General features: G+C 37.1%; 1 protein-coding gene across 9 annotated transcripts in view; it reads left to right on the top strand.

The window, feature by feature from the left end:
• The first annotated feature begins 17,617 nt into the window (after window positions 1-17,617).
• Window positions 17,618-27,559, top strand: part of KIAA1109 (KIAA1109 ortholog) — a 196,427-nt gene continuing 186,485 nt past the window's right edge. For 5 of the 9 annotated variants that reach the window (XM_032858342.1, XM_032858352.1, XM_032858359.1 and 2 more), the window contains exons 1-3: window positions 17,619-17,849; window positions 19,540-19,624; window positions 25,604-25,672. The gene's annotated coding sequence lies outside the window, so the exon portion shown is untranslated. Of the gene's footprint in view, window positions 17,850-19,211; window positions 19,251-19,539; window positions 19,625-25,603; window positions 25,673-27,559 lie in introns of those variants that run through there. The other 4 variants (XM_032858369.1, XM_032858368.1, XM_032858373.1 and 1 more) reach the window with 3 other exon arrangements.

Here is a 27,559-nt window from a genome sequence, read left to right as displayed (position 1 = left end):
CAAAGGAGCCTTGCAGGTCATTCAGTGCAATCCTTATCTGGCTCATGTAACCCACATGCAATACCCTCAGCTAGGTCAAGAACTGGATTTAGATTCCCTCTACCAAAGATGGTACTAGAGCAGCTTGTTTTTCAGAGATCTTGAACAAAAAACTGGGGATTCTCTTCTGAAAACAGTGCAACTCAGTGTGAGAAGAATCACCCAGGATAGTATTTACAAAAACGGTACTAGGAAGCCAAGTTGAATTTTTTAAATAAAGTAATTTTCTTGCATGGTTGTCCTTATAGGCCTGTTGGCGCTCACAGAACAGCCCAAAAGTATTTTTATTAGATGAGCAGTGTGAGTCTTATACATAAGAATGAACTATGCCTGGGGCGCTTGGGTGGCTCAGTGGGTTGAACCTCTGCCTTCAGCTCAGGTCTAGGTCTGAGGTCCCTGCTCAGCAGGGAGCCTTCTTCCCCCTCTCTCTGTCTGCCTCTCTGCCTCCTTGTGATCTCTCTCTCTCTCTGTCATAAAAAAAAAAAAAAAGAAGAATGAACTATTCCTATGTCTACTTGTGCTTTTGTAGTATTTACTGAATTTTCTTCCCTTTTCAGGTGCCAAGAGGAGAGTTGGGTTAGTCTTACTCCTCAGCTCTTAGTGCATTATCAGTATCTGTCCATATCCTTACTCATACTCTTCTCTTACCTAAGGTTCCCTTTCTAGTTAAATACAAGGATAAATGTTCCTAACTATGCATTTATCATTGTAATGTATGTGGTACTAGATGCAGTGTTATGCATTTGGTATAAATCCCCTTCTTAACTTTTTCTTATTTTTGATACCTACCAAGTTGCTGTACATAAATGTAACCTCTATTTGGTGTGAATTAGTACAAGGTATGCATCATATTTTATACACCCATTCCTCTAGCCTCCAGCTCCCCCTGATCCCTGACAATGTCACTGTATCTTCCAAAATAGCTCATCAAGGACTGTAAAAAGATTTCTCTGGGATATATCAGGATAGGGTCAGTGGGTCTTAGTGGTCTAAGTGATCTAAACCTAACTATTTTGAGCATGCTCATTGTTTCCAGAATGGAACCCCCACCAGCAGTACACCATTACTTACCAAACTTTGGATTTGTTCATTTTTATAATTTAAATAACATGAGAGATTAACATGACATTGTTAAAATTTCTACTTCTCTGGTTGCTAGTGAATTTGGGAATCTTTTAGTATGTATTGGACTTTTTCTTCTGTGAATGCTTATTCGTGTCCTATGCCCATTTTTCAATTATATCCCCCCCTTTTTTAAAAGATTTTTTATTTATTTGACACACAGAGAGAGAGCACAAGTAGGGGGAGCAGCAGGCAGAGGGAGAGAGGGAAAAGCAGGCTCACCTCTGAGCAGGGAGCCCAAAGTGGGGCTCAATCCCAGGACCCTGGGATCATGACCTGAGCAGAAGGCAGATGCTTAACCAACAGAGCCACCTGGGTGCCCTTCTATCCCCCATTTCAGTTATACCTTCACTTTGTTTTTACATCCCTTTGTTTTATTTTTGGTATTAATGATTCATTGGTTTTAAATAATGCAAATACTTTTCTTAGTCACCTGTCTGCTAATACTACTTGTTGTGTCTTATCCTGAACCGTAAATGTTAATTTTTTCTTTAATTTTAATGCAGTCAACATCTATTTTTCACCTTATTGTTTGCCTTTAGGATCCTGTTTAGGAAGATTGTCTGCAACCGTATATCACAAATATATTCTCCTATATTTTCTTCCATTAGTGCTATTGCTTACTTATAGTCTATTATTTATAGGGGTAAGGTAAGGATACAGTTGTATATTTCTTTATCTACTAAACTAATTATTCTAATACCCCTGATAATAAGTGCTTTCACTTTTCCATTGTTTTGGGGTATGAATTTCACATATCAATTTACACACACACACACACACACACACACACACACAATCTGTTCTGTTTCACTGGCTTATTTGTTCCTGCTCTGCCTCATACTGTTTTTACTAGTAAAGCTTTAATTTAGTCTTAATAGCTAGTAAGACATGCCCCTGTGCTTTCCTCTTGTTTATATAAATTGATTTAGGTATTTAGGCTTCTAGCATCAATATGAAATTTATGAGTTTGTCCAGTTACCTATAGTTGAATTTAATTTATTGGGAGGGATTGCACTGAATATTTATATATTCACTAAAATTCATATAGCTAAACTGAATTATGAGCATAGCTATCTCTTCACTTACTCAGATCATTAATATCCTTAAATTTTTTATTCGTAAAGGTTCATACATTCTTTATTTAATTCCTAGTTCTTGCTGGTTTTGTTAATGGTGTCCTATTTTCCGTTACAGTTCTAGCTGAAATTGGTTACTGAAGGTATAGAATAGAATTTACACACTGTAAAAAAAAAAAAAAGAAATCTACATCACTAATTTTTATAGTAGATTCCTGTTTGTAAAACACTTTAAAACCACTGTGTGTGGGGTGCCTGGGTGGCTCAATCTATTCGGCTGCCTTTGGCTCAGGTCATGATCTCAGGGTCCTGGGATAGAGTCCCACATCGGACTCCCCGCTCAGCAGAGAGCCTGCTTCTCCCTCTCCCTCTGCCTGCTGCCCTGCCTACTGTGCTCTCTATCTCTCTGTCAAATAAATAAATAAATCTTTAAAAAACAAAACACTGTGTGTGGGGGTGCCTGGGTGACTCAGTTGGTTGAGCCTCTGACTCTTGGTTTCTGCTCAGGTCATGATCTCACAGTTGCTGGATGGAGCTCTGTGTAGGGCTCTGAGCTGAGTGTGGAGCCTGCTTTTCTCCTCCCTCAGCTCCTCTCCCCTCCCATTTGTGTGCTTCCCCCCCCAACCCACCCCCAGTCTCTCAAATAAATAAATAAATAAAGTCTTTTTTTTTTTTTTTTAAAGATTTTATTTACTTATTTGACAGACAGAAAACACAAGTAGGCAGAGAGGCGGGCAGAGAGAGAGGAGGAAGCAGGCTCCCCACTGAGCAGAGAGCCCAATGTGGGGCTTGATCCCAGGACTCTGAGATCAAGACCTGAGCCGAAGGCAGAGGCTTTAACCCACAGAGCCACCCAGGCGCCCCATAAATAAAGTTTAAAAAAAAAATACAACCACACCCACTGTGTGTGTCTGTTCCATGGGAAATTCCATACCCGATTCTGTTCTTCATGTCTACACTGTTTGGGGTCACCACTCTAGCTTTCTTTTTCTGAATATTAAAAACATGCTCTTCAAAGACACTAAAATCTTGTATAACCTCCACATTTACATACTTTTAAAGTTTTTCTTTCATTCAAATTCTTCTCAAATCTGATTCATTTCTTAACACAAAAGAGAGGGACTTCCAAGGCGTTTTTGGACCTGAGAGCACATAACCTGATTTCAGCATCAACCAATATTTGTGTCCGCTGCTAGGGACACAATTAGCTTATATAATCTGAGATGAGTCATGTTATAATTTTTATAAGAATTACCATTATAGCTTGGAGAAAAAAGTAGCAGTGGGCTGCTTGTAACAGCTGTGTGAATGGGGAATAATTCAGTTACATGTTATTGAAGTGGGAATTTGTGGAAAAGAAAATATGATTATAGTTTAACAAAAGTGTGTACTGTATATTGGAGAATTATATCCTTGGCATAAAGTAATAGGTAAATAAATTACAATATTTTGTCCTGATGAAAATGCTGACACTTTGATTTGTGACCTTGACATTAAAGAGGTATCATAAAAATTGCTATTGAGTATTATACTTATTGCTGAGAAATTTTAGCAATTTTAGAACAGTAATTCAAAGGCAGGATGTCCAACATTTAAACTTGATTGGAACAGAGAAAAATTTTAGCCCCAGAATAATAACATTGAGTATATGTACGTTAACTGAAATATATTTTTCCTATGCCATTTAAGTGAAGAGATTGGGCATCTTTTGCTGTTGCTCACCTTTCTAGTCAGTCAGAATTTGAATTCTTATAAAAAGAAATCATAGAAAACTTATGTCAAATTTAGGAGATTTATAATTTTAGTTTGCATATTTACTCACCAAAAATGAGTCTGTTTCTGTTTTGGGGCTTTTTGTTTGTTTGTTCCTTTTGTTTTTTAGATTCCATATATGAGTGAAATCATATGGTATTTGTCTTTCTCTGTCAGATTTATTTCACTTAGCATAGTACCCTCTAGCTCCAACCGTATTGTTGCAAGATTTGATTCTTTTTTATGGCTGAGTAAGATATGTATGTGTATATATATATATATATACACACACACATATTATATATATTTATTATATATACTACTCATAAATATATATTATATATATTTGTGTGTATATATACATATATACATGTTATATGTAATGTATAATATATTTGTGTGTATATATATATATATACACACACATATATCCCATATTTCATAGTTTCTGTATCCACTCATCTATTGATTAACATTTGGGTTGCTTCACATTTTAGCTATTATAAATTACATAAATTAGCTATTTTAAGTAATGCTGCCATAATTGTTCCACAGTTCTTGGATGTTTTGTTCTATTTGCCTGTTTTTACTCTTTTTTCTCTTTGCATTTCAATTTGCGAAGTTTGTATTTATATCTTTAAGCTCACTGATTCTTTCTTTGGTTACCTGTACTTTACTGATGAACCATGAAAGGCATTCTTCATTTCTGAATTTTGGATTTCTTGAGTTTCCTTTTGATTCTTTCTTAGACTTCACACTCTCTCTTTATAGACCCACATTTTCTTTAATGTTGTCTACTGTTTCCATTAGACCCCTTGAGATGTTAATCACAGTTATTTAAAATTTCATAGCTGATAACTCCAGCTTCTGTATCAGCTCTGTGTTGATAAGCTGTGTGCAACTTGGAGAATGATTTCAAGTCTGCCCCATGTCTTGCTTTGGCTGCTTCTCAGTAGTTGCAGCCTAGCATATGTACACATCTTTCTGACCCCAGAGATGTTTATGATCTCAAGAAGGCTTTCTTGACTGCCTCTTTCCCTGGTTCTTTCCATTAAACTCCTGGCTGCTATCCAATTGTGTATGAGAACAATAATAGCCTTTTCTTAATTGTTCTCCACCAAGATCTTAGTTATGTTATGATACGTTATGTTATGTTATGTTATGTTATGTTATGTTATGTTATGTTATTTTCAATAACATTCTTAAGCATAGAGTCCTCCACTCTATGTTCCAAATAAAGGCAGGCCTTTTAGGCATTGCTGGAGCCCTTTGTCCTTGTGGCTGCTTTTCCTCCTGGATAGAACCCATGTGCCACTATACTAGATCTCTGTCAGGAAACTGCTTGTGGCTACTGCCAGTGGCTACTCACTGGGGTCAGGGCAGACCCTGGTCTTGTCAGCTTGCTTATCCCAGCCTGGAACCTCCTCCCTTCCAGCTAGGTGGGGATGGAGATGGAACCTTAGTGTTTTTAGCTTGCCATACCTAAGGGTAGGGTTTCTGTCTTGAGGAGAAGCTGTATATAAGAAGAGAGACCCCATCTGCTACTACTTCAGTAATAGAGCTCCTGTAACATGGACCTGAAGAAGATGAAACACCACCTGCCTACCCTTCTTGTTGTCATCATAGCCCCAGACTGGGAGCTGAGGGGAGAGGAATCTCATTCTTGGTTGCAAATTCCAACCAAGAGGTAGAACTTCCATAATGTGGAACTGAGGGAGTATGTAAAGGAGTGGATCATAGTTCAGATGTCCCAGCTGCTCACTATTCTTACACATGATTTACCATAAAAAACTTCTTGAAGTTTGTTTTTCATTTGGTTTGTGTCCTTAGTACATTTCCAGACTTTGAATGATTGACTTTTGTAATTTTCACCAATTAAAACATTGTTTGGCTGAGGAGAGGGTATGCTCAGCTCCTTACTTCATCACTTCATCATTCTGAAAATCCCGCCCCAGGCACTTACTTACTTGTGGCAAACTGGAATCTGGAATCTGGAAGAGCCACAATAAAATCTTAGTTTTCACTACCTGGCAAGAAAGAAAAATTATTCCCCATTTCTCTTCCAGATGGATGGCCCCTAGGAGCATTTCTTTCTTTCTTTTCTTTTTTTTTTTTTTTCAAGTTTTTATTTAAATTCCAGTCAGTTAACATACTGTGTCCTATTAGTTTCAGGTGTAGAATTTAATGATTCAACAATTACATACAACACTGGTGTTCATTACAAGTGCCCTCCTTAATCCCCATCACTTATTTCACTCATCCCCCAACCGAACTCCCCTCTGGTAACAATCAGTTTGTTCACTATAGGTAAGAGTCTGTTCCTTGGTTTTCCTCTCTTCTTTTCCTCCATGTTCATTTGTTTTGTTTCTTAAATTCCACATATGTGTGAAATCATATGGTATTTGTGTTTCTCTGCTTGACTTATTTCACTTAGCTTAATACTCTTTAGCTGCCTCCACATCATTGTAAATGGCAAGATTTCATTTTTTTATGGCTGAGTAATATTCCATTACATATATTACATATACATATCACATCTTCTTTATCCATTCAACAGTCAATGGCCATTTGGGTTTTATCCATATTTTGGTTATTGTAGATAATGCTGCTATAAACCCCAGGGGTCAAGGCACATTTCTTACAGCAACTGATCAGGGCTAGCCAACTTTTGTAACATCTTCATTTCCATTCCTGCTTTTCTTCTCCTTTATTTCCAGACCCAGAATTTGCTCTTAAGCCTCTGCCTTTGGTTCTGCTTTCTGAGGAGCCCAGTATAGAACATATGCCATGTTTTTCTCTCTTTTTCTAATTTTGCTCCATGCTTTATATAATATAAATAACTTATAATTTGGGTTAACCACTGCATTATATTATTCTAAGTTTAATATTGAAAGCTAGCATAAAACTTATTCCTTGGCTTTAGCTTATTATGTATTATGGTTTTCATTAATACCTGCTATTGTAACTCAATGGGGGAGTTCAAGAGAGGAGAAAGTTAATTATTAAAACTTTATGGTTACATAAAATTTTAGAAATTAAATTTATATTTATTTATGTAATTTGTTGCAGGTAAGAAAGAGGGGCACTCCATAAAAGGCTTTTAAACATTAAATATAAAGTAATATTCTGCAGGGGAAATATGATGAAATTGCATCCTTTACAATGATTTAAATTTATTATGAAAATTTTAAGATATTAATGTGTGTAGGGGTGTATTGCTTACAAAACCTTTTAGGCACACATGAGCAAGAGCCTTTGAAGGCCACTGACCTGGACCTAGCTGGCCTGACCTACTTAGTTCACTAACTGGATTTAAGCCCCAAAGAGAATAATACATAGAAGAAACCTGAAACATGCAAGGTAACTCGGAACTTTGGAACAGCCTTCTTACTAAATAACTGCTGGAGAGAGAGAAGAGCCTGAGCCAACAATATAATGAGTCTTATGGAACTTGAAGTACAGTATAAAGCAAATTGGGTTATGTGTCGTCTAAAGTCCTTCAATGGCTTCCCACTGAATTTAGCATATATTCCAAACTCCTTATCAGACTACAACCTAGATACCCAAGTCTGTTGCATGAAACAACAGCAGCAGCAATATCATCTGGCATTTTGCTGAAAATGCAGAATCTCAGATCCCACCTCATACCTTGAATCGGAATCTTTATTTTAAAAAGATTCTTAGGTACTTTGTATGTATGTTAAAGTATGTAGAGAACTGGTATATGTGATCATAAATGAATAATTTACGTAGTAGAGTGGACAATGTAGTGATAGCCAAGGTATTTGTTTTAGCTTAGAACAAATATTTGTTCTAACAGCATACATTGGTTGTATGGTAGATTTGAGGCTTGAAAATGAAAGAACAAAATCAGCTAGTACAAAACATCCAAGGGCTTCTCCTACTTCATCAACCATATTCTCCTGTCTCAGTCTCTCCCTTTTTTGCCACGCCTCCTTCCAAATGTATCTTCTATCAATTCCTTTCCCATGCCAACTTTTTCTTGCCTTGGGGCCTCTCTGCAGGCTATAGGAATTCTGCTGGAAATGCTACTCCTTTCCTTCTCAATAGACTATTCTCATGTTTCTGCTTTCTGCTCAAAATCACCTCCTCAGCGCTATCTTTCATGATTACCCTTCCTGAAGTCTCTAATACTCTGTCACCTCTTTCTTTCCTTTATAGTTGTTTGCACAATGTGTAACTTAATTATTAGTTTTAAATTTTTATATTGAAATACTCCGACAAGCAAGAAGTTGCAAAAATAGTACAGAGAGTTCTGTGTACCTCTTACCCAGCTTCCCCATTAACAACATCTTACATGACCATATTATACTGTTAAAACCAGAAAACTGGTATTGATGCAGCAACCTGTAAGTTTTTGTTTGCTTAGTTCTTCTCTCTGATTACCCCGTTTAAAGTTAAATCTAGTCATTTTCTACCACATTCCCTTATTTGATTTCCTTCTTTGTACTTGTATCTTGTATACACTATTTGAAACTAGTTGGTTTACTTGGATGTGGTCTGTCTCCACTTCTGGATAATTTCCCTGAAGGCAAATGATTTGTGCAGCATTGTATAACCAGCACTTACAATAGTGCTGTAATTGTTAAATAAAAATACAGTAAGTGCTTAATAAATATTACTTCGATAAGTGAATGAGTGTGGGTAGAGATCCAATTCCAAATATCACAGTTAATTTATATATTGTAGTTGGGGAGAATGTTGCAACAATTAATTATGTGCAACTAGTAGTTAAATAAATTCTCAAGATCTAATGTACATAGGGATTATAGTCAATGATATTATATTATGTACTTCCAAATAGCTATGAGACCAGATCTTAAATGTTCTCACTACAAAAAAGAAATAATAAATCTATGACAGGATAGAGATGTGAACTAAAGCTACAGGGGTAATCATGTTGCAATATGTATATGTATCAATAAGTTGTACACTTTAAATGTACAGAATGTTATGTGTCAGTTGAAAATGCCAAAAAAGTAACTGTAGAATTCAATATGTCTGATGACCACATTTTATTGTTGTCATATGTTAAGTGGTGGGAAGGAAATGTGCAGCCTCAGTTTCCTTGTCTATAAGAAGATACTCAGGAAATACAGTAATCCATACTTTGAGAATTCTTTTCTCCAATCCATAGCATTATTTTTAGTTGGGCTATTGATTTAAATATGTGTGAAAGTTCATTAGAATGAAAGTAGTATATACCATACTTCTGTAAGATAATTTTTTCAGGAAGATAATTTTTAGTTCCACTTCTTTTTAATCAGATACAGGTAGCTACTTTTTGAAACTGTATCAGAAAGTTACTTTGTTCAGACAAGAAGGAAATGACACTGAAAGGGAAGAAAAAACATTTCAAGGAAATGAAAGTGATAAATAACATAGTTTGCATTGAAAATAGTATGTCTCTTTGGCTTTGAGGTTTGTTTGTTTTAAGATTTATTTATTTGAGAGAGACAGCATGAAAGGGTGGGGCAGAGGGAGGAAGAGAGAATAAATATCTCAAGCCGACTCCATGCTGAACTGACCCTGAGATCAGGCCCTGAGCCTAAACCAAGAGTCAAATGCTTAACTGACTGCATCACTCAGGGATCCCTCTGGCTTTGAGTTTTATTTCTACCAATCGATTCCAACGTCTCTGCAAAGATGGATATTTTCATTTCCATCTTTATTCTCCTAAATTTTGATGCAATGTCAGCACTTTGGATTTCTTAATAAATTTGTATCACTACAACATTTTCTACTTAAGGCTTCATATGAAAACTTTTGACTCAATCAGTTTTCAACAGCTAAATACCAAGGCATATTTTGGTGTTAGTTTTGCATCGCTTTTCATATTATACCTTTTAGATTAGGAAAGATTTTAATTTGGACCAAACAAATTTATATATATTAAAAGGAAACTCTGGCTCCTAGTCCCACATTTGTCTGAAGGACATTTGCCTTTTTTTCTTTTTTATCTGATTTTAGATGGCCATATATTTTGTGTGTGTGAGAGAAACAAGTGATTTTATATATATACGATGCTTAGGAAAGATATATTGGGACATGCTAAGTGCTCAGCATGTATAACTATAACAACTATGATGATGTCACTCAGCAAATTTGAATATATAGTGTTAGTAGAAAATGTATTGTCCTTCAAATGTAGTAGCTGTTGGATCTTTGCATCATATTTCAAATTGAGAAGTATCAACAACCTGGAACACTAGGTAATGGTACCTTTATTTTTAAAGTATTGTTCAGTAAATAGAATTCTGATATAATGTATGTGGAATTTCACATTCAGATAAGGGTGTGATATTTACTGATTTTTAAATACTCTTTAGCACGTCTGCTTTTATCTAGATTTTTGTTATCCTAAACTAATTATTCTTTCCTTCATTTATTGAATAACCATTTATTGATTGTTTACCTTATGCCAGACACAATGCTAGGCCTGACTATAAAACTATGGAAGACATTCCTGAGGAAATTCACAATCTAGTAGTAGGGCCAAAAGGTATTTAGAAACAGAAAAAATGGAAAACATTGTGAACAGTGTGAAAAATCTTTTTGTGTGGGTTGCAGGTGGCTTATACAACAAATATTTATTTCTCAATGTTCTGGAGGCTGACAAAACCAAGATCTAGACTGGCAGATTCAGTGTCTGTTGAGGGCTGCTTCTTCATTCATAGTTGGCTGTCTTCTCACTGAGTTTTGTGATACATCCTAATTGATCAAGGAATGGTAGCTTGAAGTTAGCAGTAGCTCTGATTCTAGGGTGGAGTGTATGGCCAAGGCCAGCCAACGGTACCACAATCCCCATTGCCTTTAGAGGTAAGCGTTGGACCCAAGAACAGTGAATGAGGCACAAGGAGACTTTGGTTGAGATTTCTGGAGAAAAGCCTCTTGCTCTTTCTTGCTGGATCAAAAAATGAGGAGCATATAGGACCAAGAACTCTGCCATTGTCTTGCTACCATGGGAATCATGAGATTATAGCTAACATGGTGAATGGCTTCTCTGAGAGAGTCAAACTGGTCTTGGAGATATACATGGCTTGGAATTTCATGCCTGACCTGAAGTTAATCTAATTCTGGTGTCTAAAGCTTATGAGGACCAGTATATTTCCTTTACTTAGGCCAACTTACATCAGTTTTCTGTCATGTACAATTAAAAGGATTGAGCTTAATATGGGTTAGAGGAAGAAAAAATATAACCAGGAATTATTAGACTGCGGTGATAGATTAGAATTTAGCTTTTGATTTGTTCTCTGTCTTTACCACTGACTATCAGCTCCTCAAGGGCAGGGACTGTGTTTGCCTTGATTATGCATGTATATCCAAAGCTTAGTCCAGTGTCTGGTATATAGATACTAAATATTTCTTGACTTAAGTAAAGAAGAAAAATAGAGACATGAAAAATCAAATTAAAGAAGACTTCGAAATAATTTTTTCACATTGACCTGATGAACTGAGATATAGTGATAAATGATTAATGAATTGCAGAAAGACTATAGCTACAAAGGCAATAAAAAGAGTTTATTAGAGAGATAAGATTGTCACTTAGTCTAGCAGACATGCCAAGAGAGGGTTTGACCAATACAAAGGGATGAGGGAAAAAAATCTCTACTCTTTGGCCTTTTCGGGAGCACACACAAGATCAAATGATAATTTATAAAAATTTTTAAATTTTATACTTTTAAAAAAAGAATAAGAAAAAATGAACAAGATAATAAAATATAAAATAGAGGCAGTAAGAGGTGTTTTTTTTTTTTAAGATTTTATTTATTTGAAAGAAAGAGAGATACCACAAGCTAGGGTGGGTGGGAAGGGGCATAGGGAGAGGGGCAAAAGGAGAGCAAGAAGCAGACTCCCCTCTGACCAGAGAGCCTGATACAGGACCCGATCCCGGTACCCTGAGATCATGACCTGAGCCAAAAGCAGGCACTTAACCAAATGAACCACCCAGGCGCCCCAACCAGTTTTAAAGTAAGGTATGTGGAATGTGTATTTCAAAGAACTGTAGAAGAATGAAAAAGAGATTAGTTCAAGGAAAAGATCATATTTGTCAAATATTATGGATTGAATTGTGTCCCCTCATAATTCATATGTTGAAGCCTTAACTTCCCCCCTCCCCCACAGGACCTCAGAGTGTGACTATATTTGGAGATATGTACTTGAAAGAGGTGATTAAGGTAAAATGAGGTTATTAAGGTGGGCCCTGATATGTGACTGTTGTCCTTGATACTCCGAGAGCCACTCATGCTTGCACAGAGAAAGGACTATGTGAGGACACAGCAAGAAGGCATTTATCTACCTGCTGACAACTTAATCTTGGACTTGAAGTCTCCATAATTGTTAGAAGATGAATTTCTGCTGGTTAAGCCACCAACTCTGTGATATTTTGTTATGGCAGCCTTAGCAAACTAATATAAAAAATGTAAATTCATCTCGGGTCTAGAGGAAGAAAGCAAAAATTGATGGGAGAACCAAAGAGAAAGATAGTCATATTTCACCGAAATGTTTTATTTTACTTTGGGTAATACATGCTTCCATTACAAAATTTAGATATTATAAAAATATATACAATAAAAAAGAAATCTTTCTACAAACTCAAACTGGGCCAGGATATCCACTTAATTCCCCTTTGCAATGGTAGTCTATACCAGTTTTTCTTTCTTTCTTTTTTTAAGACATTATTTATTTATTTATTTGAGAGAGAGAGAGAGAGAGAGAGAGCGAGCAGCAGAGGGAGAGGGAGAAGTACCAGCTGAGTAATGAGCCCAATATGGGGCTTGACCCAGGACATAACCTGAGCTGAAGGCAGACACTTAACCAACTGAGCCATCCAGTTTTTCATCATTTTTTCGTATATAACCTATGCCTAAAAATAATACTATATATATGCATACAAATGCTATTTTACAGTATGTGCCATTGACTGGAAATTTTAACTTTTGTCCAGTTTAGTCTTTGGAGCAGTGTGTTTATAAAGTGAAATCTGCAGGTTTGAACCTGTTATTAATGTTTCCACAGGTACACGTACATGTTTTGCTCTTCACTTTTCTACAGTATACATTGTAGATCATCTCCTATCAGTGCTTTTATAGCTACCTCATTTTTTTGCAGCTCTATGGATGATTTTTAAACTAATCTTCTGAATTGAACTTTATTAGGTTGCTAACAATCTTTTATTTTTATGAACAGTGTAACAATGGATAGCCTATACATTTTGGTCGTGTATGAAGATATCCATACGATTCATTTCTGGAAGTGGGATTGCTGGGTCAAAACATATGAGCACTGACAGCTTTAAGATAATATTACAGTATCGCTCTCCTTCGAAGCTAAATCAATTCAAACGCCCTCCAGCAATGTATGGGGGGGGTTCTGTTTCCCCAAGCCTTTTCTAATATTGCATTATCAAATGTTTTTGAACTTTGTCGCCAGAAAAAGAAAAGCAATGGTACCTCAACTGCAGCTTTAACTGGTCTTTATCTTTTAATGAGAACGAAGAACATCTTTTCTACAGTTTTAGCCCACTTGTATTTATTTTTAGGTGAGCTGTCTGTTCATATCTTTTGGATCATGGTTTGGTGGTTTTACTTGTTGATTTGTAGGACATTACATGTTATTTTAAAGTTCAAATCATTATTGGAATACTGGGTTCTTCTAGTATATCCAAAAATGTACAAATTTCCTCTTTCTAAATGCATGTTCAGCCCTTTCACTTTTTATCAGCTTTAAAGTGGGTAATTGTGGTTTTCCTAAAATATATTTGACTAACTCTCATTGGTTTATTTTAACATTGGTGCCTCCATTGGAGACTAGTGGCATGACAGAAGGTTGAATTGTGGCCTGCACTGGCTAGTGGTAAGTGAAAAGAAAAATAATTTCACTTGGCAGGTATATTTTGAAATAATACAGGAATCTATATTTTTTTTGTTTTTATGGACTTAAGAACATTATTGATGATGATGACAATTTAGTGTGAGAAATGACTTCAGACTTGGTATCCTGGTATTATAAAAAGTGTATAACAACTTGAGGAACAGTCAAGTTTATACATCAAGACAATGGGGTTTTAAGAAATTATTAGATGATAAAGAAATAAAAACCTGAATTAAGCATTCAAAAACCTTTAACATCTTGAATTTGGTGTCAGTAAATTCCTTTATGCATTAAAATACAGATAGTATGCTGTTTTAATATTTTTTAAAAATTATCTATGAAGTAGTTGTGGTTTTACATTTTTATGTGTTGTAGTTCTATAATTTGAGAATTTTTTTTTTAACTTGCATCTACTGTGGAGTAGTGAAAGATAATAGATGTTGGAGTTAGACTCACTTAAGTTTCAAGCTCTGGTTCCATTTTCTAGCTTGTGTGACCTTGGGCAAGTTATTTAACTTTTATAAACTTCCTCATCCACAACTGGTATTTACATTATGGGCTTGTGCAAGTTAAATGAAATAGTATTCATAAGGCATTAGCCAAGTGCCCAGAACTTAACATATATTTAATTTTTAAAAAATTTTCTTAGCATAATGATGAACATTTTTTCTTGTGTCTGTTAGCCATTTGTATGTCTTATTTGGAGAAATGTCTGTTCATGTCTTCTGCCCATTTTTTGACTTATTTGTTTTTTGGGGTGTTGAGTTTGAGAAGTTCTTTATAGATCTTGGATATCAGCCTTTTTCTGTAGTGTCATTTGCAAATATCTTCTCCCATTCTGTGGGTTGCCTCTTTGTTTTATTGACTCTTTTCTTTGCTGTGCAGAAGGCTTTTATCTTGGTAAAGTCCCAAAAGTTCATTTTCACTTTTGTTTCCTTTTCCTTTGGAGACCTGTTTTGAAAGAAGTTGCTATGGCTGATGTTGAAGAGGTTACTGCCTATGTTCTCCTCTAGGATTTTGATGGATTCGTGTCTTATATTGTGGTCTTTCATCCATTTGAGTTTATCTTTGTGTACGGTGTAAGTGAACAGTTGAGTTTCATTCTAATGTATATAGCTGTCCAATTTTTCCAGCACCATTTATTGAAGAGACAGTCTCTTTTCCATTGGATATTTTTTCCTGCTTTGTCAAAGATCCTTTGACTATAGAGTTGAGGATCCATTTCTGGACTCTCTACTCTATTCCATTAGTCTATGTGTCTGTTTTTGTGCCAGTACCATGCTGTCTTGGTGATCACAGCAAGTTGAAATCAGGCAACATGATGCCCCCAGTTTTGTTTTTCTTTTTCAACATTTCCTTGGTGATTCGGGGTCTTTTCTGGTTCCATGCAAATTTTAGGATTGCTTGTTCCAGCGCTTTGAAAAATGCTGATGGCATTTTGATTGGGAGGATGTTAAAAGTATAGATTATATGAGAACAATGAATCTTGGAACACTACATCAAAAACTAATGACGTACTATATGGTGACTAACTAACATAATAATATTTGTATTACTTGTAGAGTAAAATAAACTATTAATTCTGAAAAAAATTTTCTTAGTATATATTTAGTTTTTGAAGGGCATTTCATTTTACTCTGCTGTAAAATATTTTCATGGTGAAAATATCAATGTAAATTTGGTTAAATTGGTGGCTACCTTTGTTGATTATTTTGAAAGTAAACCCTGTTATTCTTAAATAATTGTTTCATTGTGACGGAAATTATGCCATTAGAGATCTACTCCTTTTATTTTTTTTTTTAAGATTTTATTTATTTATTTGAGAGAGAGCGAGCATGAGAGGTGAGAAAGTCAGAGGGAGAAGCAGACTCCCCGTGGAGGTGCAAGCCCCATGGGGGACTCAATCCTGGGACTCTGAGATCATGACCTAAACCAAAGGCAGCTTCTTTTTTTTTTTTTTTTTTTTTAAAGATTTTATTTATTTATTTGACAGAGAGATCACAAGCAGGCAGAGAGAGAGGAGGAAGCAGGCTCCCTGCTGAGCAGAGAGCCCGATGCGGGGCTCGATCCCAGGACTCCGAGATCATGACCTGAGCCGAAGGCAGCGGCTTAACCCACTGAGCCACCCAGGCGCCCCCCAAAGGCAGCTTCTTAATCAACTGAGTCACCCAGGTGCCCAGAGATCTGTTCCTTTTAATCTCTTCCTTTCCTTTCTTCCCTCCTTCCCTTAGCTCCAGGGCAATTTAGTTCAGTTCAGTTTTCTATCTGAGGATTCTGAACCACATCTAGGTAATTTCTAGATTCCTAGAGAATTCATACTGGGACAGTTTCTCTCTTGGGCAAAGTTGGTAGTTTGGCTGTGGCAAACTTGAATTCATGTGGGGTCCTGGTGCCTTATTAGGGAACAAAGATTGAGAATGACTGGGATTCTTCCAGATTTCGAAGAAGACTATTGAAATTAATTTCTTTGCAGAGGTGGAGAAATAAACTCTAAAGAGGTAATTCAAGTAAGGGTGGTAGGAGTGTCCTGGTAGAAGGTGGAAGTAACTAAATAGGTGCATGTTTTTCTCTTTTTGGCTTTTATCCAGTCCTTTCAAAACTCACTTCTGCTAGGGCCTCTATTTCCTTATATGCAATAAAGGTTAATATGGTATGTCATATGTTTAATCTTTTCTGGCTTTATTTTAGATTTGGTTTCACATCTGTTTCTTTAAGGGTAAGAGTAAAACTCCCACTTGAAAATGTTAGGAGATATGGTACGGTACTTCAGCTCAGGAAGGAAGTCAGAACTAGAGTTTTAGACATTTAGAACTTGAGGGAGGATAAGGTATACAGTAATGCCAAAGAGCATGAACTTTGGTGCCACATTGTTTGGGTTCTACCCTAGCCTTCCAAGTTATTTAACCTCTCTGTACCTTAGTATTTAAGGTGCAGTTTGGCAAGTTTTTTGACCTTCCTGTACCTTAGTTTTTAATTTATGAAATGGGAATAGAAGAGATAATACCTATCTCCCAGGATTTGGGGAGGATTAAATGAATCAATAAAAAGTGCTTGAAACAGTGCCTGGACCATGCTTAACACTGTTTGCTATTGCTTGCATATCACTGTGTGCATTTCTAGTTGTCCACATCTGTCCTGAGCAATCCCAAATCTTCCATAGAGCTGAGACTGTTATCCACTTTCCTCTTCCTATTACAAATTGTACATAAAAAATGCACAATATATCTGAGATAATTCTCGAACTCCAGAAAGTCGTTTGCCTTGATTCACCCGCTAAAAAATATGAAGTCTTTTTCTTTAAAAATGGTGAGCATCAAACCACTTTTCATTAATACAGTAACAGACTCGATTGATTCAATATAGTTTCATTTCATACAATGAAGCTCCCGGTATTGATAAGGTCATAAAAGTATTACTCTCTATTCCTAGCGGATTCATTTCACTTCATAGCATCAGTCTGATTCTCCTTTTTTGTCATCGTTCTGTTCTTTTCTGTGCTCCTCAGGAAGGCGTTCATTGACGTTCCCTTTGCATGAGTAGCTGGTGATTTTTTTCAAGCCAGCCCCTGACCTGAGCCTCAGAGCCCAGACTCCACCCCCAGCCCGGGAAGGTCTGGGGGAGGGAAGGAGCGGAAAGGAAAGGGGTGGGACGCCGCAGATTCTTGGGTGGGGTTTGGATGGTGCGCCGGCGCCGTGACGTGTGACGCCACCAGTTGGCGCAGTCGCAGTGGCGCCTGGCCGTGGCTGGGACCCCTCCCATCCTTCTCCGCCCCTCTGTGTCAGTGGCTAAGGGCCCCTGGCAGGACCTGTGGCAGCTGGCCGGGGTGGCGGGGTTAGAGGGTCGTGGGCACCGGCAGAGCTTCGCGGGCCGGGACCGGCTCGGCGCTGCTGCCACTGCCCGAGGCCTTTGGCGTCGCTCGGAGAGAGGCCGGAGCGGTTCCAGGCCGCCCCGGCGCTCGCCCAGGTGAGGGGACGGGGTCGGACTGGGCAAGGGTTGGGGTGAGCAGCAGTTTCCCGTCATCTCTGGAACTCAGCCTGGTGCGAGACTGGAGGTTCGGCTTCATCGCTGCTGTCTGTTGTGGTGTCGACTCATTTCTTAGTTTCTGATACAGCACCGGGACCTGTAGACCTGGTGCCGGAGGTCAATGGGAAGGCCTGGAAGGGCCATCGTAGTCGGATTGCTGGGGGCGCCGACACCGGAGCGGCCTCTGTAGATGGTGATAAGGCGGGTGGGCGGCGCCCACTTGCTTGTGTGTGGACTCGGCGGGCGGGAAGGTCAGTGCACCTGCCGGCTCCGGCTTTAGCCCTTAGAGCGGCTCTGGGATGCTTCAGACCCGAACTGCTTAACGTAGCTTCGATGGATCAAAGGCGGTGGAGCCTTAGAACTCCCATTTCCAATTAAGGCGTGGGGTGTTTTGTACTCAGAATTGGCGCTTGCCGAGTCTGCAGTATGGAAGAGTACATTTCAGCGGAAACATTATCTTTGGTCAAAGGAAGGTGAAGGGAAGTTGATTTTCCTTCCGCAGAGTATCGTGTCCCACCCACTCTCCCACACCTAACTCCCATTCCTATTGGCCTTCGTTTTGACCGTAGAAAGTTGGGGACGCTTGTTAAATGGAAAGAGTTCTTGTAAATTTCCAACAAAAGGAAATCATTTTTTTTTTTTTAACTGTCCGGTCGTGTAAGTTAAGTTTCAACTGGTTTCAGGTTGCTGCTTTCACTCTTTGCATGGCATTGAAGCTGATTTATTCTAAATTAACCATAAATATTAAATATAAAAATAGATGAATTAACCAGAATATTTATTTTATATAATTGTTGAGTGGTACATATTTCATATGCATGTTATCTCATTTAATCATCGTAACATTCCTATCATGTAAAGCCTATTATTATCTCTTCATAGATAAACGCACAGGCCTAAAAATCAACTTGTCCAAAGTTAAGAGATGTGATTTAAACCAGTATTCTGACTCCAGTTTACAGTCCCTTAATCAGTATGCTTATCATCTCCCAAGTATCTTAAGAGTTTGCAAAGTGGTTTTCATTTGATGAAAAGTGTGCCAGTTGCTTGGAATAGGAAGGGAACTGAGGCATCATTCTTGACAGCAAGGACCCAACAGTTTGAGAGAACAACCTTTTCAAGGCCACACTTTGAGAGAGAGAGAGAGAGTGTGTGTGTGTTTTAGTATTTTATTTATTTAGAGAGTGCATCTGGGGGTGTGGCAGAAGAGAGAATATCTCAAGCAGACTGAGTGTGGAGCCCACTGATCTCATGAGCCTGGGATCGTGACCTGAGCCAAAACCAAGAGTCAGATCGTTAACTGACTGAGCCACCCAGGTGTCCCTTGAGTATGTTTTAAAGGTAAGATTTGACCTCGACAACCCTCTAACTGCCCAAATCATGCTGTTTCCATGGATGTGATGGTTTGGAAACCTTTAGAATGGTGTAGTTTAGAAACTGTGTTCTTATTCTAGATTTAAAAGTATTTCTTGTTCGGAAACTTTAAAGTAGGAAATGCAATTTTGGAGTAACATTAACAACTTTCCACATGTGTGCATTCTCACGCATGTAATTAAGTAATTTAATCTGAAATGGTGGAAATGCTGGTAAAGCCAGACTACCTTGTATATTGGTTAAATATTCTTTTCAGGTTTGTTAAGATGAAATGCTGCAGGTGGACCTTTTGAAGATTAGGAGGAAGAAGAACAACATTGCAGACTCTGAAAAAAAATTGGGTAAATATCTTGGATAAGTTTTAATTTTTTTATTTTTTAAAAGATTTTATTTATTTATTTGTCAGAGAGAGAGGGAGAACACAGGCAGGCAGAATGGCAGGCAGAGGCAGAGGGAGAAGCAGGCTCCCTGTGGAGCAAGGAGCTGGTTGTGGGACTCCATCCCAAGATGCTGGGATCATGACCTGAGCCGAAGGCAGCTGCTTAACTGACTGAGCCACCCAGGCGTCCCTTGGCTAAGTTTTTAAAAATCTAATTTCCAATTAAAGCTGTGATAGAAGAAATCTGACTTTCTGATTCAGTTGTGTTTTAATTGGCTTAATTAATGGTCAAGGAGTGGGGTTTTGGGGATGTATAACATGACTTGCCATTCATTTTACCTGACTTTTGAATTGTTGATATCTGACTGACAATTAAAGCAGCTGGTTTTCCCTGGAGCAGATGATCTAAGAGAGAGCGAGGAGGAGGCTGTGATGCCATTTTTAACTTAGTTACACACCGTTACTTCTGTCATATTCTTTTAGAACCGTATCACTAAGTCCAGCCCACACCTGAGAGGGGAATTAATTAAGTTCAACCTCTTAAAGGGAAGAATATTAAAGAATTTTTGGACATTATAAAACTACCATACATCTTTTAGCAATTGTCAAGTTCTTTAGGGTCAAATAAGCTCTTTCAAAGTACAAAAATATAGCCTTTATGACCAGGTGAGTGAGAGTTCTAGAAAAGTGGGGGAGATGGTTAAGTCAGATTTGGCTTACTTTATAATTTGCCCTTCTTTGCTGCTAATCAGGCTCCATAACTTGATGTGTTATCTCTTAGGGTTATTTTTTTTTTTTTAAAGTACTTGTTGACCTTTGATTTAATGGAGGATCCTTTTAGGAGAAAAAAATTTCATAGTGGGAAAAATACGAATTTTTTATAACAAAATATGAATTTTGGTAGCGTTCTTATTAGCTTGTAAATGTCGAGTTGGGAGGAAGGAACTCATTTTTCATATAAAGAAACTGAGAACAAAGAGATAATTATTGAGGCCATGTCTTAGCTGTATTTGTACTCAAGCTTCTCAATGCCATAGTTTTCTCATCTGTAAAATGGGGAATTGTGAATGAGTAGTTATTTGTGATGATTAGATGAGTAAATACACAAAAAGTGTTTAGAACAGTGCCTAGCATATAGCAAGCATTGAATAAATGTTATAACCATCATTATGGTAGCTATATTTTTATTATTATTTAATACCATGGAATGAATATTTCAAAGAGTAGGAGAACATTGACCAAAATATTTAAAGTTTAAACTTTAGATTATTGATTTTATTGTGCTTTGTATATGTAAAGTGTATTTCTATCTATATCCATTTTTTTCCTATCCATATCCATTTAAAATGCTGTGTCTGATATCACCACTAGTGTTGTACAGTCATATCCTCATAAAAGTGCCTGAAGCAGCTTGTTTTGTTGTTGTTTCACTTACATAAAAGTTCAATTTCAGTTGTAGCAATTCTCAGCTCACAGAAATTGGCTACTAAATGGATCTTGTGGCTCTTTGGGTAGCAACATGCTATTCAGAAATATTTTCTTTGTACTTGATATGATGAGAGTGTTGGTAAACACAGGTGGCCAGTTTCTTTCTCCTTCTCCCCACATCCAATGACCCTATTTTGTTGGGCAAGTAGTTTGAACATGTATTTGGGAGGGTTTTCTGACTGATGTGAATAAGGTAGATGAAAGAAGTTTGAGGCCCAGATAGGAACATGGAAATAGTTTTATCACAAAAATCCTATAGAATTTCACTTTGCTGGTGATTTTTACTGTTATACCTTCTGGTGTATTTTTAATCAGAATGAAAGTGATATGTTGAATTCTTGATTAAAAGAATTAAAGAAAACTTGCAGAGTGTATTCACTAGTCAGTACAAAAACCAAAGACAAAACCCCATAACCAGTGTATGGGATGTAGAAGTTGGAGGATTAAACCTTTCACACAGCAGTTACTGTTGATCTCTTTGCATAACTGACCATAACAAGGAATATGTTGAAGGTAGTAATTAGTTCTGGTGGACTATTAAAAGTGGGTTATATTTAAAAATCGTGGTTTCTTCTAGATTTGGAAGTTGAAGTCAGTTCTTTTTACCCTATTCGTAGATATGTTTTCTGGAGATTTTTAAGAGATTTGTTTTGTTTTGCTTTTGCTTTTAATAAGTATTTAGATAAACCAGCCTAAATTTCTGGTTATAGAAGTCAGGTTTTCTAAAGTGCAACATTTTTGTTGAATGATAGGATTACATAGATGTTGAAAATACTTCCATACATAGTATAAGGAACCATTTTTGTTGCATAGATTACGGTGTTAAAAAGTGCATTTATTTAGTTTGCAGATTTGTAGTGTTTGAATTGTCACTCATATCTGAATATTTCTTTAGCAACAGTTGCCTGTTGACTATTGTCTTTTGGTATTTGATCTGCTTCTAAGAAACATGCTCACTGGTATTTGTAGAACTATATTATTCATATTGACTTAATACTTTTTTGATTGTTATTTATGCCAACTAATTATAAAATTCTGTTATTTAGATAAATATATATATTTTTTCTTGTATATTATAAGGAATGAGATGCAGTTTAGTTATTGTTTACTGTATGCATTTTATTTTTTTATTTTTTATTTTTTTAACTTTCACCTTTTTTGTTGAGCTCAATTTTTTAAAGCACATTAATAACAGGTTAGATATCACTTTTGTAAAGTGTTTCTTGTCAAGCACTGTACTGTGAGTTTTATGTTTGCTTTGTGTTCTTAGTGCCTTCAGCATCTCTTCAAGAAAGAGATGGCCATGTGGAAACAGGCTCTGAGATGTAGTAACTTGCTCAACTTATATCATGGCTAAGGAAGGAATTAAAGGGATAGAGCCAGCTTTCCATTTCAAATCTGGCTTTAAAGCCTACTCTAGTTCCAGGGTACCAGATGATTTCTGTTATTTCTGATAGAATGTTATTTTACCACTTAATTCTATTGGATTTTAGAGTTAGTTATTAACGAATTGTGTTTGTTGCACATAGAATTCTGGGACTGGAAGGGACCTGGAGTGACTCTTTTTAGGTAGAGAGGATTATATACCTGGTTTGACATAAGAGGATAATTATTTATCTTGTTTGTTTAAATGAACAGAATAGGACATTATATATTTTTGTTTGATGTGTACAAAGCTGCTACCCTGACCAAAATTATTAAGGAAATTAAGTTTGCTTTTGTTGCCCACCATCCCCTTTTTAAGATTTCCCCCATCTTCAGGAATCTTGGGCCTTTTGGGATACCCTTGGATCCTGCTTGTTAGTGAGAAAAGTCATCCAGTGAGTTAATTTACACTAATAACATTTGGTAATAATTAATGGTAGCTATTACTGAGATGCTTTACTTTGGATTTTAAGAGCGAATATTGGTTACTATTCCATTTAAAGGAATAGACGGTAGAATTTTAGGCCTTGTATCTTGATGGGTAAAATTTTTTAGGCAGAGAGGGCTTTCCAAATTGCTATCTGGTTAATGGATAATAACAGTCTTTTTACTACATTCCATTACTATGTTATAATGTAAAATTTACATATATGTGTGAGATGTCTAATTGCAGTAGGTACTTCTCTATTTGTGTTTGTGTGCTCTATTTCTGTAGCATTGTGGAGTTGGAAGGAACATCACAAAGTCATTCGTTTCAGGCCATTTATCTTTAGATTGGTGAGTGGTCAGGGTTCTGTATGAGTAGCTCAGATGTTCTAATCATTCTTGAAACTTCATTTTGGATAAAAATGTTGTGATCTGATTTATGTTTTACTTTTGTTTTGGGATGTCATTATGCCGTAGTAGAGATAGATAGTTCTTTTTTGTTGGTATTTACTGAGACGTTTGGGTCAATTACCTGACTTCTTAATCATAAGGAGGACATAAATGTCTTTGAAATTGGCAACTTTACAAAGGTATCTTAAGATAATTTGTTACGTATGAGCAGAAACCAAACAGTAGCTGAAAAATATATTTTTCTATGACAGTTGATGTAGATGAGTAAAATTTGACCCAAGGGCAAAATATGTGTAAAGTGCATACTTCCCAGAATTTCTAGTATACAGAGTGCTGCTGTGTTCTAATAGGTGTTTAATTATACCTGATGATGAACAGAATATCAGTGTTGATGAAGTTCAAAGGGGAACTATAAATTTGATTTTCCAACTCTTAAAACCCATGAAATTTCTTTTATAGAAAAAAAAAACCTGTAATTAAATCCAAAGAACTTTAACATAGTGGTCTAAAGATACGTGAATACCTTTTTAGCCAAAGCATTGTGCCTTCATTGCTGTGTGAGAAATTTGAGAATGATTAAAACTTTTTATATTTGGCATTGAGTTATTAAAAAGTTGAATATCCTCTTCTTAAACTCAAGCAAATGAAAACTAGATTTTCTTGAGAATGAAAAAGATCATTTAGTAATCTCTTTGGCCTTGGGTACATTGGGAATACTCACTTATTTTTGGCAATCGTGCATAATTATGTACTTTTAATTTTTTTAATTTTGGTATTATTTTTTGAAGATTCTATTTACTCATTTGACAGAGAGACAGCTAGAGAGGGAACACAAGCAGGGGGAGTGGGAGAGGGAGAGAGAAGCAGGCTCCCAGCTGAGCAGGGAGCCAGATGCAGGGCTCAATCCCAGGACCTTGGGATCATGACCTGAGCTGAAGGTAGATGCCTAACTACTGAGCCACCCAGGTGTCCCTATGTACTCTTTATAATGATGCATTTATTTCATTCATTTCTGAAACAAGTATTCAGGGACTGCTGTATACAGAAAGTTGGTTGGATATAACACTTAAATGAGTAGGGCAAACTTATCCTTAACAACAGCTGCCTAGTTGGGGGGTACACTTCTAAAATGATAATTACAATATGATATGATCATTTCTAAGATACAGGTAAACATTCAAACAGCCTTTCTTCACCATTTTCTATATTCCCAGATATCCTACTGAAGATTATCGTAACTCTTCCAAATCTTAAACTTAATACTGAGAAATCCTTAGCTATATTGTAGAATTTTTTTTTTTTTTTAAGATTTTATTTGAGAGAGAGAGTGAGTGAGAGAGAGAGCACAAGCTGGAGTGAGGGGTGGGCAGGGGCAGTGGAAGGGAGAAGCACACTCTTCGCTGAGCAGGGAGCCCGATGCCAGGCTCAATTCCAAGACCCTGGGATCATGACCTAACCTAAAGGGAGATGCTTAACTGACTAAGCCACCCAGGTGCCCTCAAAGATTTTATTTTTATTTATTTGAGAGAGAGAGTGAGAAAGAGAGAGAGAGAGAGAGATCATGAGCAGGGGTAGGGGTAGAGGGAGAAGTGTACTCCCCACTGAGCAGGGAGTCTGATGGGGTCCTGGATCCCAGGACCCTGTGATGGTGACCTGAGCCAGGGGCAGACACTTAACCAAGCCACCTAGGTGTCTGCTGTATTGTAGAATTTTAAAGCTCAATATGTATTGAATGAACAGCAGAAAAATAGCTCTACATTATCATGCAACTGTCTTAAGGATATTGCTCCAAAAAAATCAAAATCCAATATATACTTTCCCTTGACAGCTCCAGGGAAAGCTCTGGTTCTTCATAACTAGGTCTTCTCACATCATAGGTAATACTATACAGACTTACTCCTGTTTAAACCTGGTATAGGCTTAAAAACCTTCTTTTTGAAATTCTGTGTCAAGTTATGGGGTGATACCTCTTTTAGAGGAGTCATGCAGCCCTGGAAGAAGGTAAACCAGTGCAGTGAGGTTTTCTTGAGGAGCTGTGGGCAGGTGCACAGATTTTCCAGTTCCCCCCATTCCCCTTTTCTGAGGTAATCAAATAATTATTGCTGAGGTAGAGTGGAGTTGGGGGGACATGGGAGTAAGCTGTGGGGATGAAGGTCCTCTCATTCATATTTCCTTTCGCCTGCCACCCTAGGGCCATTCTTCTGACAGCTGTTATAAACACAAATTAAAGACGGAGAAAAATAGAAGAGGAACAAGAACTGTAAGTAATGGGATTAGAGCCAAAAAACTGGGAGTAATATATAAATTAAAAAAGAAAACAGAAAAAAATGGAATGAAATAGAAGAGGTTTTAGATAAATATGGGTTTGACTTTTTCAAGAATATATAGAAGCCATCAGATTCTCTCATCTTTCTGTCACCAAATCTCTCTATATCTGGGTCTTTCTTTTCCTCTTTCTTCCTGTTCAGATAAAGGAAATGTTTCTCTTTCTGCCAAACCCAATTCCAAAACCCAGCATATATGTGCCCTGAATTAAAGCAAAATTAAAAAAAAATACTAAATATTTAATACCATGTCCTTTAAATTGTATGATTTCATGATCTCTTTAAAGTACAGAATCTTTTTTCATGTAAAAGAAAACTGTCCTTAGATTTAATAGGACTGGTAACAAATTAAAAAAAAAAAATAGTGCTGTAGTTTGGGTATCCTCAGAAACAAAACCTGGGTAAGGATTCAAGTAAAGTTAGTTTACTTGGAAGTGATCATAGGAAACACTGGTAGGGGATGGGGAAGTAAGAAAGGAAAGGGACTGAAGTCAATAAAGGGCATTATCCTAGCAGTTACTGCTGTGGGCATCTGGAACTCACTACCATTGGTAAACTCTTGGAGACCAAATGAAATACTCCTCCGAGTTATCCCAAACTAAGAGCAAGGAAGCTGTAGGTGTTCATCCAACACTTTTCTAGCCATCATTGACATTAACTCTGCATTTCTGGCTTGTCCTGATTCTAAGCTGAGATGTTTCTGCAGTCCAAAAGCAATCCTCAGTAAGATGTTACAGGTGTTTAAAATGAGCATTCTTGTATAGAGGTAAATGCCAGCAGTATATGGGCATGATGCTAACTCATTGGTTGCTATTAACAAATATTTATACAGTGTATTATTTACTACGTGCTGGTGATATTCTAAATGCTTTACATTTATGAATTCATCAATTCTCACTATTCAGCTCTATGACATAGGTACTATTAGTATTCTTGTTTTACAGGTGGGTGAATAGAGCATGGAGAGGTTAGGTAACTTGCCTGTGGTGACACAACTATAGTGTTAGGACTGTTAGTTCTAACTTACGTAGTCTGGTACAGAACCTATGCTCTTAATCCATATAATGGCCTGTTTTTGAAACAATACAGTCTGAAGCAGGACTTTTTTTTTTTAATAAAAAAAAAGCTTGTACTGCAACTCATGACCCTGACGTCAAAACCTGAGCTGAGACCAAGAGTTGGATGCTTAATTGACTGAGTCACACCAGGCACATTCCCCCTCTCCCCCACCTTATTTTTTTAAAGATTTTTTAAAAAGATTTATTTATTTATTTGAGAGAGCGAGCTCATAAGCTCATGAATAACGGGGGTTGGGGGAGTAGAGGGAGAGGAACAAGCAGACTGTTGAGCAGAGCCCATGGGGTACAGTCCCATTCTGACCTGAGCCAGAATGAAGAGTCAGACACTTAACTCATTGAGCCACCCAGGTGCCCCTTTTTTAGGCTCTTTGATTCTACTGGTTTTCTTTGATAACTGTCTCCTCCTTCTCCCTTACCCAATCTCTTTCCTTTTAGTGTTCTTTACCTCTTTCCTTGATGGCAGCTTACCAGCTGCCCCTTTCTAGAACAGTTTAGCTATTTTTCCTTCCATTTTTATACTCAAGGCTATCAAATCAAATAATTCTATCAAAGGTATTAACTGATTTTTCTGATGTGATGAAGTTTGAGTTTGACATTGGTTAGTATTTGCATTTTAATTTTTTAAAAAGATAAGCATTTAAGTACTGACGAAAGACATGATGGTAGAATGAGGGATGGCTAAGTTTTTTTTGGGTTGGGAGACATCTGTTTCTTGGCCATATTTGTGAGGACAGGCCATGAGAT

This window comes from Lontra canadensis, unplaced genomic scaffold, assembly GCF_010015895.1.
Source record: "Lontra canadensis isolate GAN:19392208 unplaced genomic scaffold, GSC_riverotter_1.0 scaffold1, whole genome shotgun sequence".
NCBI classification, from domain to species: domain Eukaryota; kingdom Metazoa; phylum Chordata; class Mammalia; order Carnivora; family Mustelidae; genus Lontra; species Lontra canadensis.
The sequence above is the reverse complement of the archived record's forward strand: the minus strand, read 5'-3'. Positions and strand labels throughout refer to the sequence as shown.